At 42.8% G+C, this 12,026-nt stretch overlaps 1 protein-coding gene across 2 annotated transcripts in view; it reads right to left on the bottom strand.

Moving 5' to 3' along the window:
• The window catches only part of TPH2 (tryptophan hydroxylase 2), a 109,049-nt gene that overhangs the window by 33,734 nt on the left and 63,289 nt on the right, over positions 1-12,026 (bottom strand). The gene's annotated exons all lie outside the window — the stretch shown is intronic.

Genomic DNA, 12,026 nt, shown 5'->3' with positions numbered 1-12,026 from the left:
GCCCCGGGTGCCTCCCTACTCCCGACCCTAACACCATCCCCCTCACACCCCATCTGGATGTGAGGCCTCCTCTCTATCGACGGCATTTCCATTTTCCAGGAGACCCTTCCCCCATGTGAAATCCACCCATCAAAAATATTCCAGAAATGTCCATCCCTACAGTGACAAGCGTGTAAAACTCTCAGCAAACTGCAGTATTTCTAAGAGGAGAGCTAAGCGGGTTTTAATCACTGGGTGTTCAATCTCCAGCCGCGGTTCTTCCCGGGCTGCCCATCCATTGTGGTGCTTGTAACGCACAGGAATACATTTTACGTGTACTAAATGCTTTCTGGGTTTTCCTATCACAGTTCAAAAGAACAGCTTTAGAAATCCTTTTGACTCCTTTATTTGAAAACTGCATTTGTGAAATGGGGTAATTAAATTCCTATAGTTTGATGTAACATTACCCTCTGCTATTCCGGCTCATAAAAAATCCCAACCATCCTCTTTCTACTTTTGATAGAAATGGAATTACACCACAGATACCTCTGTTAATACAAGCCTAGGATTTTGAGAGCCTACCCTATTGTAGTTAAATCAGAAAGTTTCTTTTGCATATCTTTATAGAAATTAAAATGACTGCAGAAATCTTCTGTGCTTGCTGAATGCCTCCAGCTTAGTCTGAGAAGAGAAAGGATGAAGAGCTCATGTCAGGACCTTGAATCACGGGAAGAGCCAGAAAACTGGAGGGCTGAAAAGGACTTTAAAATTATTTATCCAACAAGATAGCTCCCTTGGTACAGTCAGAACACTGTTAGGACTGACAGTTAGCATTTCTCAGGGAATGGTGAGGCCAGGTACTCGCAGACCTGGGAATAAGATATGTCAGGGCAGATCTCCCAAAAATAGGCCATCTCATTTGCTTCTCATTCAGCACTGGGTGATAAGAGATTAACCCCATTTTAAAGAAGACATTTAAGGAACAAACAGGTAATATAATTTGTTTCTTTGTGCCTAACATGAACATAGGTTATGAAATAACAACGACAGTGCTCAAACCCAGCTGTGCTAAGTTCAGAGTCTTTGCACCACACCAGACACCACCCATCAAACATCCCAAATAGCATCCTTATCAAGCCCTGAGGATGCTGAGAGGTCCCAGCTCCTGACTGTGGCTCTACCGCATGAATAAAATGACCTGGCATGGAGCACAGTGCCATGACATACATTCCCCTGGTCTGAGGGAGCCCGAGCTCACTTGCCCAGCACTCTAACAGAGAAGGGAGAGTCGCCAATGCAGCACTATCGTGATGATCTCCCAAACATAACAATGAAAATACACCCTGCATATCAGATATTTACATTGCAATTCATAACAGTAGCAAAATTATAGTTACGAATTAGCAATGAAAATAATTTTATGGTTGGGGTCACCACAACATAAGGAACTGTATTAAAAGGTCACAGGATTAGGAGGCATTAGGAAGGTTGAGAACCCCTGATCTAAAGTAGGTATATTTGGTTTGGTTGTTTTATTTCTCATCTGCGGCTATAGGATGGCTCCCTGAGGCCTACAGGGAATAGTTACAAATGACAAAGATTTGAGGTGTATAAATATACAAGTATTCCACACTGCAAATAGATTTGTTTCTAAACATAGAGGCCAATGCATGTCTTCCTTTTAAAATTAAAAAAAAGAAAAGAAAAAGAAAAACAACTGTGGTGTTCTCATCACAATATAAATAGACAGCAAAGAGCTCATAATGGCAACAAAAAATACCTTAAGCAAAACATACACAAATGGATAGAGCCAAACAGCCTCCGATATGGCATCAAAGTTCTCAGAGAGAATTAGTCCGAGGAGCCTGGGAGCACCCAGGGAGAACAAGATGAAAGGACGGCCGCGGTGGAAACGGGGAACCCAAACAAAAGTTAAACTCGAAGGGACAGTTCTGGAGTCAGTGTGGTCCCTGGCACGACGCTACTGCTTCTCTATATGCACAGCAGACATAAAAGTGAAAGTAATGAGTTGGAATAGACATTATTAACTTTTAATTAAGTTACTCTCAGAAACAACACACAAACTGATCATCCGCCCAAACATCTCAATTAAGAATGTATAAAGTGCATCCCTTCCGGCCCTTTGTCAGCTTGGTATCAAACGATCCAAACAGCTGAATTAGTTCAAAGACTCTACATGGAATAAATAAGCCCAAAGCTTATTTTAGACATTCTGTAGAGATACTAAAATGGCCATTTGTAATGTCATCCCTGTTCAGAAAGAACTAGGGCTGGGCATACACATCTTTCAGCATCTAAAGCTTCTGCCCCCCCTACACCTGCCCCCCACTGGGAAGGCAGAGACAAGAGGGACGAGGAATCAAGCTGATGTTTCCCACAGGCAGGAAAATGTTAATTAGCATTTCATAAACTGAGGCTATCTTTACAATCACAATCACACTTCTAATGTGAATGATGGTTTATTATATTAAGACTGAACTTTTTTTCTTTTTTGAGACAGAACCTCAAGCTATCACCCTGGGTAGAGTGGGGTGGTGTCACAGCTCACAGCAACCTCCAAATCCTAAGCTCAAGCAATTCTCTTGCCTCAGCCTCCCAAATGGCTGGGACTACAGGCATCTGCCACAACACCCAGCTATTTTTTGGCTGTAGTTGTCATTGTTGTTTTGACAGGCCTGGGCTGGATTCAAACCTGCCAGCTCTGGTATATGTGGCTGACACCTTAGCTGCTTGACCTACAAGCACCAAGCCACGGACTATACATTTTATTAACAGTTGCAGCATGAGAAAGTTCTGACTATACCTGGAAACGCAAACACACTTGATTTGTGGCCATCAAAAGCCTGGCTCAAAGCAAACATTTACTTACAACAAATACATTATTTGTTGTGATAAAGAAAAGTACAGAGCCATATATCTTTAATTTCTTGGCACTTCTTTCCTACAAAAAAAAAAAAATTACCAGATGATCAGGTCTCCCTTCCAAAAGATACTCTTGACTTGTATCTCATAAACTGTGCTCTTGAACTATTACGAGATTGGGATGCTAATGTGCATTTCATACAAAGAGGCTGCTACAATCGTACACATTTTCTTTTTTGTTATTGTTGTTTTCTTTTGTTGCTAAGATGTTTCTTATCAAGTGTGCTCCTTAGCACTCAGCCTCTAAATGTTTAGAGCTCCAGTTTCACCATCAGACATCTGACCTTTGCCTGGCTGGATACAAAACCAAGTGATGACCAAGTTTATTCTCACCTGTGTGTGTCCTTTCCTTTTTTTTTTTTTTTTTTTTTTTGAGACAGAGTCTCACTATGTTGCCCTCTGTAAAGTGCTGTCGCATCACAGCTCACAGCAACCTCAAACTCTCAGCTTAAGCAATTCTCTTGCCTCAGCCTCCTGAGTAGCTGGGACAACAGGCGCCCACCACAATGCATGGCTATTTTTGTTGGTATTGTTGTCGTCATTGTTTGGCAGGCACAGGCTGGGTTCAAACTCACCAGCACTGTTGCATGTGGCCGGCGCCCTAACCACTGAGCTACAGGTGCCGAGCTGTGTGTGTCATTGTCCTCCTTCCCTTTCCATCTCTCTCTTCCCACCCCCATCAGTGACAGCTGTAATTCTACTTGTAACTCTAGCACTGGCCACTCTTCCTTTCTTGGCTGGGAGTATAAGCAGCCACACCTCTTTGAATGAGAATTATCTTTTTTAATATTTTTGATTGACAAATCATAGTTACAAAATTTTTATACCATATGATATGATTAAATCAAGCTAATTAACATATGCATCATGTCACTTACCAATCATTTTTTAATGGTAAGACATTTAAAAATTAGTCCCTTAGTTATTTTGAAATGTATAATATATCATTATTAACCATAGTCATCCTGCTTTGCAACAAATCTGAAAACCTTTGCCAAGTCATGGAAGAAGCCCAAGTGCCCATTGACCCATGAATGGATTAATAAATTGTGGTCTAGGTATACCATGGAATACTATGCGGCCCTAAAAAAGATGGAGACTTTACCTCTTTTATGTTTACATGGAGCTGGAACATATTCTTCTTAGTAAAGTATCTCAAAAATGGGAAAAAAAGTATCCAATGTACTCAATATTATTATGAAACCAATTTATAATGACCCACGCTTTCATATGAAAGATAAACACAGCTATAGCCCAGGATGAAGGAGGGAAGAGGAGAAATGGGGGGGGGGAGGTTCGATGGAGGGAGGGCAAATGGTGGGACCACACCTATGGTGCATATTACAAGGGTGTAGGCCAAATCTATTAAGTGTAGAGTATAAATGCCTTAACACAATAATTAAGTGAGGGGAAGGCTATGTTAACCAGTTTGATGTAAGCATTCCAAATTGTATATAAAATCAGCACATTGTACCCCATAAATGCATTAATGTATACATGATTTATGTATTATGACTTAATAAAAATTAAAAAAGGGAAAATAATCTCAAAACCTAGTCATCTACCTAGCTGAAATTTTGTACCCTTTCATCAACAATTCTTGAGCTCAGCTAAGGCGCCAGCCACATACACCTAAGGTGGCAGGTTCGAATCCAGCCCAGGCCCGCCAAACAACAATGACGGCTGCAACCAAAAAATAGCCGGGCGTTGTGGCGGGCGCCTGTGGTCCCAGCTACTTGGGAGGCGGAGGCAGGAGACTCGCTTGAGCCCAGGAGTTGGAGGTTGCTGTGAGCAGTGAAGCCATGGCACTCTACCTAGGGTGACAGCTTGAGGCTCTGTCTAAAAAAAAAAAAAACAATTCTTGAGCTCACTTTTTTTCCATTTTAACCTTTCCAAAATGAAGCTTCATCTTACAATGTCAAAAAATTTACTAATCTTTTTTCCCTTAAAAAAAAAAAACAAGCCACTATTAAATTAATAACAAGTTTTGCAACCAATGCCATCTTGGAATAGAGGAAATATGTTAAGTTTGGGAAAATAACTATTATCACTTTTGGAGACCCACCCTGCATATAACTTATCCAAGGTTCTGAGAAGTCCCACAGAAAGCTGCTTATTTAACCCAGTGTTTTCCAAATAGATTTGCACAGAACTCATAACACCATTTCATGAGACTGACAACCTGGGAATGTGTTCTGGGAAAGGCCACCTATCCCTGCTACCTTAGGCCGAGGCTCTCATCTCACTGGCATGACCGAGGCCTAATGACAGAATCCTGCCAACCAGACAGTGAAAGTAAACATGCTTCAGGGTCCCTGGAATTAAATGGATGACCTGAAACTCTCTGTGGAGGGAAAATCCTAAATGGGCCAAGGGCCGATTTATTTTGGCAAACATCTGTGGTGTATTCACACTGATTGCTTTCTCCTGCAGATGACACACGGCTTTGTCTGTTTCAAATGCCTTTATGACGTGAGAAATGAACAGACTGAATGGAAGCCATCTGCGTGATAGGATGGGCTGCACCACTGGTGAAATATGCCCCTTCATGCTTTCTAACATTTGAGGGAATGGAAAAATCAATATATTTTGGAGACTAGTTCTTAAATTTACCTGATCAGTAAATTTCTGCTTGTGCATTCCTATAAAGATGAATAATATAAGTCATGTGGAAAAAACACAGATGGAAGAAGAGTGTGAGAGCTACACATGGAATGGGGCCAATGACAGGGGCCCTGGGCCCTGAACAAGTCAGAAATTAACTCACTCACAATGCGTGATATTTATCTGGTCGTGTCCTCTCAATCTAGTTTTCAGAAAAGTATCCAAAACTAAGTGTGGTGGCTCATGTCCGTAATCCCAGCACTCTGGGAGGCTGAGACAGGTGGATTGCCTGAGCTCAGGAGTTCAACACCAGCCTGAGCAAGAGCGAGACCCCGTCTCTACTGAAAATAGAAAAACTAGCTACACAGGAGACTGAGACAGAATTGCTTGAGCCCAAGAGTTTAAGGTTGCTATGAGCTATGAAGCCAGGGCACTCTAGCCTTGAGAACAGGGTGAGACTCAGTCTCAAAAATAAAAATAAATATCCAAAATATGGAAATAAGGAGGAAAGATTGCTATGTGCCTTTTGAAAGACATATTACTGTACTGTCTAACAGGCCCACATGTCTAAATATCACCTGCATCCCCTGCCACGGAGGTGTTGGCCTTCAACTAGCAACACAGACATGCTCTAGGATCTCCCAGAAAGGCTGCACCTCAGGCCCCACCTCAGATCCTCTATTAGAATCTGCATTTAACAAAATCCCCACGTTGTTTTATACACGTCACAGTTGGAAAAGCACTTGTCAGCAGGATCCTGTCTTCATCCGACATCTTGTTTACTATTGGTCAGGGCTAACACACCGTGAAGTTAAATGTTAACTTGTGAAGATTAAAAGATTGCAAATTAGTTTTGTCCACTAGACATGCAAATAATTTTTGCCTAGTATAAAAGATAACTTCAAGGTTATAGTTTCATTGCCCAGTAGATCAAAAATCCTTTTTGTATCTCACTTCAGGATTCTTTCCATCAGTGACTACACATTCTCTTTCCCTCACATTCTTCTTTGAACCAGACGCACCACTTTGCTATTCCCTCATCAGTGAGTTGAATACATCTTTGACACATGCTCAGTGCATATATGAAAGTCACATTTGTAACATGTTTATAGTTATATTCCAAAACCAGTCAACTGCAATAAGATCTCTACTGAACACTGTAGTAGCCATCTTTCTTGGGAAAAACATTCTATTGTTTAGCAAACAGTAATTGGGAATGTACGAGGTGATATAAAGATCTATCTAGCTGTGGAACTGGCCTTAAGGATGGTACAGTGAGTCTAAAGTAAAACCAGGACCAGGCACAGCAGCTGACTCCTGTAACCCCAGAACTTTAGGAGGTTGGATCCCTTGAAGCCAGGAGCTTGAGACAGAAGAACATTGTGAGACGTCAACACTACAGAAAAATAAACACAAGAAAACACGGGCAGAGTGACACACAGCTGCAGTCCCAGCTGCTCGGCAGGCTGAGGTGAGAGGGCCACCTGAACCTGAGTTTGAGGTTACAGTGAGCTACGACTGGACCACTGCACTCCAGCCTGGGTGGCAGAGAGGGGAGACCCTGGCTCTAAAAAAATACATTAAATAAAATCTAACTTCAGATACAAGGACTGGGAGCTGAGAATCTATAATTCTGTTTGAACTTACAGATACAATTTGTAGCCAAAGAACCTTTGGTTTTATTTTAATTTTTCAATTTGAAGGCCTCTGGGTATATTTTAATTTATTTTCCAGTTCCCATACGCTCTAATACTCCTGATACTCCAAATCAGACTGTTCCACACGTTTGCTACCTACCTGGCCACCGAAGGAATTTAAGTTTCCAACACCTACTTAATTAGCACGACAGGGGGAATAGCTGGTCTCACTATCTAAGCAGCTCTTACTGGGAATGGTTTTATGTATCTATCACCCACGGACCTCGGACAGCTCTGGTGAGTATGGAGAGAGTACAGTCGCCATACCCAGCGCTCGTCCATCACCCACCAGAGGGCAAGTTATTCCCATGGATAACAACGCATTAGTAACACACTTCCCAAGCATTGTCATCAATTTCTTCTGATACAAAAAAGTTTCACTTAAACGGTTCTCAAGATATAGAAACCATTGCCCACATCAAACAGCAGAGATAGCTTCATTCTCAAAACTGAGCATTATTAAAATGTCCAAATAAATATCATGCGGAAATACAGCAAGGAGATATAGCAGCTACAGGCAATATCGCCGGGCACCTCCAAAAACCAAACCCAGAAGTTCAAAAGCTACTTTGGACCAAACAGAGTTAGCTGGCACCAATCAGCGCTGGAGCGGCTGTTTTCTTCCTTAGATGCGTCCACAGTACATCACTGAAAGACTCTTTTTCATAAGTGCTTAAATTCACTAACTGAAGAAAAACAGGCTCTATTTAAACAGAGTCATGAATAATATAAATCTCACCTGGAGTAAAAGAATAATAAGGCCTGTCTCGCTGTTCTGCCTAATAGTGATTCCCACGGCTTCCATTTCTCCTGCCTCTGGATTTCTCTCCTTTGCTCATCTCATCTCTCATTTTCCTCTAGTGCTTTTTCAAACGGACTTAATGCACTGACTTTGAGGAAATCAGCTAATAACACCTCCATCTGTCACCTGGCCTGTCTAGCCCCACTACTCACCCCTGCAACCACAGGACTTTGTATCCCGGAACCCCTTAATCTCTTAGCTTTTGCAAATAAGTCATTAGATTTGCCTTCTAGCTTCATTTATGCCTGAGAGTCGTTAATATGCATGTTATCCAGCAGGTTATTTATTCCAGGGTTTACTTTGAAATGGCCAGGTTGGAATCTGACTGTGTTTTCTTCAGAGCAGCTTCTGGCATTTTTCTGTGCCTTGGTTTTTAACAAAGGGGTGGGATGTGGTTCTAGAAGTCAACAGCAGTTCTAGTACCATTTCAGGAAAGATCTCCCTCATCTCCTCACGCTCCTCCACATCGCAAAGAAAAATTTTGCCAAATTTCTCTTTGGTTCTGCAAAACTCTATTTAAAAGTCCTGGAAGTCTATAGAATTGAAGAATTGTAACTGCGAGGCTTGTGGGGGAGTTGGGGTGGGGCTCAGGCAATATCAAGAAAAGAAAAATGAGTAAATTAGGCAAAACTATGGAGAGACGCACACATACCCCAAACTCTCCATTGCTTTAGAAGAGAGTCAAAACCTTTTAGATTACAGGCAGGTCTGCCTCCTCCCTCACCTGTCCCCTCTATAGGGAAGACCCCCTCTTCTGGCTGCTCCCACCCCCAGTGCTGAATTCCAGCTTCGAACTCAAAACTCACATACACTGGAAAGATTCATCTAAATCCACATCTACATATCTGCTCATGTATATACGTAAAAAATGGTTGTAACCTAGGTTTTCCATACTCTTGTGTACTAGACTGTGAAGCAAACACCACCCTTTCTCCCTACCCCTACATTACGGTGCCCAGAATCCTTCAGCCACTTAAGAATGTCTGTGAGCTTGAATTGGCTTTTGCAGAATAGCAGATACATTCTGTGGGCAGGGAGTGGGGGACAGTTGAAAAGAGGGGGAGAAACAGAGAGAGAGAAAACTTGATTAATGACCTAGTGATTTCTGTGGAATAGAAGTGTCTTCAGCTGCTGGAGCGAAGGCAATCCAAGGTCGAGGTATTGAGCCATGCTAATGTGTCTAAGTTCCTAAAGAAAACCCACTCCCACTCTGCCTGTGCGCTTGCTGCCCTGGTAAAGCAGCTTCAAGGCACAAGTATTAGTTTTTTCTTGAAAGTATGAAAGGAGGGACAAAGAATAATGACTCCCCAAAGATGTCCATGCCTTACTCCCCAGAACCTGTGAAGGGCCCCTCTGCAGGCAGGGGTCAGGGGTGTCTGACCTTTTCTTTCTCCCACACATTGAAAAAAGAAGAGTTATCTTGGGCAACACAGTAAATACACAAACACTAACAAAAGCTGATGAGCAAAAAAAAAAAAAAAAAGGTCAGCGCCTAATGTTCATGATATCCAATACCACAGAGAAGCAAAACAGACTCAAATAATCTGCATGAGGCCCACAGGCCAAAGGTTGGACACCCCTGGTAGATCTTACAAAGGGAAGAGTAGCCTGACTTCTCCAGGTGGGCCCAAGCTAATGACACAAACCCTTGGAAGTGAAAGATCTTTCCCACTCTTAGTCACTGAGAGAGAAATGTGACAACAGAACGAAGGCAGAGATATTCCACCTTGCTGGTTCTAGAGATGGAGCAATGGATCCCCAGGCCAGGGAACGTGAGCAGTCTCCAGAAGGCGGAAACAGCAGTGAGCCAGATTCTCCCCCAGAGCCTCCAGGAAGAAACCGAGCCCTGCCAAGCGAGAGTCACTTCTTGTTCCGACTGAAACTGTTCCTGTATCCCCCCTTTCCCTCTTTTCTGCTTGGCTAACTTTTTCTCATCTTTTGAGATTCAGTACAAACTTTCTTTTATCTGAAAAAATCTTAGCTTTATCTATACAAGCTTCTAAAAAGTGAGGACTCTGTCATATTCCTTGTAAATGTAACTGGAATGATGGAGTGAAGGAATCACAATTTGATAGAGTGTAAAAATAAAGAACAAAACTGTTTCATTGTCACTTCTTTAAAAAACAAAAAAAGAAGGATTAGGAGCACTCACTAAGATTTGCCCACATTCCCATCCATAAATTCCAACCGCTCCTTTCCTTCCCAAGGACCCAAGCGTGTGTGCACACACATGCACACACACACGTGCACGTTCCTTCACACACACTCATATATATACACACACATACAAACACACACATGCACACGCACACACACGTGCACATTCCTTCACACACACTCATATATATACACACACATACATGCACATGCACACATATATACACACACAAACATGCACACATGTACACACATGCACACAACACATGCATGTTCCTTCACACACTCTCATATATATACACACACACAAACACACACATATACACACACACATGCACACAGACATGCACACACATACATGCACATGTACACACACGCACATATGCACACATACAGACACGCACATGCACATGCATGCACATTCCTTCACACATACTCATATATATACACACATACAAACACACGCACACATGTACACACACATACATGCACATGCACACATATATACACACACAAACACGCACATATGTACACACATGCACACACACACACGCACGTTCCTTCACACACACTCATATATATACATACACATACATGCACATGCACACATATATACACACACAAACACGCACACATGTACATACATGCACACACACACATGCATGTTCCTTCACATACTCTCATATATATACACACACATACAAACACACACACATACACACACACATATGCACACATACAGACATGCACACACATACATGCACATGTACACACATGCACATACGCACACATACAGACACGCACGTGCATGCACATTCCTTCGCACACACTCATCTATATACACACATACAAACACACGCACACATGTACACACACATACACACATAGGCACACATACAGGCACGCACACACGAGTCAGCACCACAGAGAGCCTGGCAGTGAAATCCCAGCTGTGGCTATTCCAAGCCAGATAAGTAAGCAATATATCTTCCTCCCTGGTCAAGAGTACAAGCTGTACAGCAGTGATTTTCAACTGGTGTGCCAACAAAATTTCTAAAGATCGTTAATTAAACTATTTTTAAAAGAAGCTCAAAGCACAGTAAGTCTATTCTTGCCACGGAAGTTTAATTGTAGGTTCAAGTGTGCCGTGAGATAAAAAAGGTTGAAAAACTCTGCTGTAGAGAGTCAAAGACTGAACCTTGCATATCTCAAAGGAATTTCAAAAGGCTCAGAAAAGTTTCCAAAACAAGGCGTTAAAACCAGAGCCAAGGCTGAGACGTAAATAGCAGGCCCCACGATGTGGCAGTTTTAAAATACGTCCACAAATGCTTCGACACATTTCCTCCCAAAAGATAGAACCGCATTTCTGTCCCCCTGAGTGTGGGTTGGCGAGCACGGGTCTTCCCTGATGAGCAGGAGATGGTCCAGGGGAGCCGCAGTGGACAGAGTCGCAGGAGGCCCCAGCACTTCTCCTCGCTCTCGCTCACCCCTCCCCACCCGCCGGTCTCCCCCTCATCACTTGCTGTGGAGGAGGCCAGTGACCAGTGACCATGCCATTAAGACTCTCCGACAGTGGTGGACAGGCCCACGTGCGAGGCCTGCTGACAGCAGCCCGGGAGCAAGCTGCCCCGGATGGAGACCCCCAAACCCTCAGACAACTGCAGGCCCCACCAGCATCCCCTAACGGGCGTCCCTGAGCTTTGCACTCAGGAAGCTGCGCTCACATTTTCACACGGCAACTATGAGATAAGAAGCCATTAAGAAGGATGGAGACTTTACATCCTTCATGTTCACATGGATGGAGCTGGAAAATGTTCTTCTTAGCAAAGTATCACAGGAATGGA

The sequence above is a fragment of the Otolemur garnettii genome, unplaced genomic scaffold (assembly GCF_000181295.1).
Source record: "Otolemur garnettii isolate 467f Iridium unplaced genomic scaffold, OtoGar3 scaffold00143, whole genome shotgun sequence".
In the NCBI taxonomy this organism is placed as follows: Eukaryota; Metazoa; Chordata; class Mammalia; order Primates; family Galagidae; genus Otolemur; species Otolemur garnettii.
The sequence above is the reverse complement of the archived record's forward strand: the minus strand, read 5'-3'. Positions and strand labels throughout refer to the sequence as shown.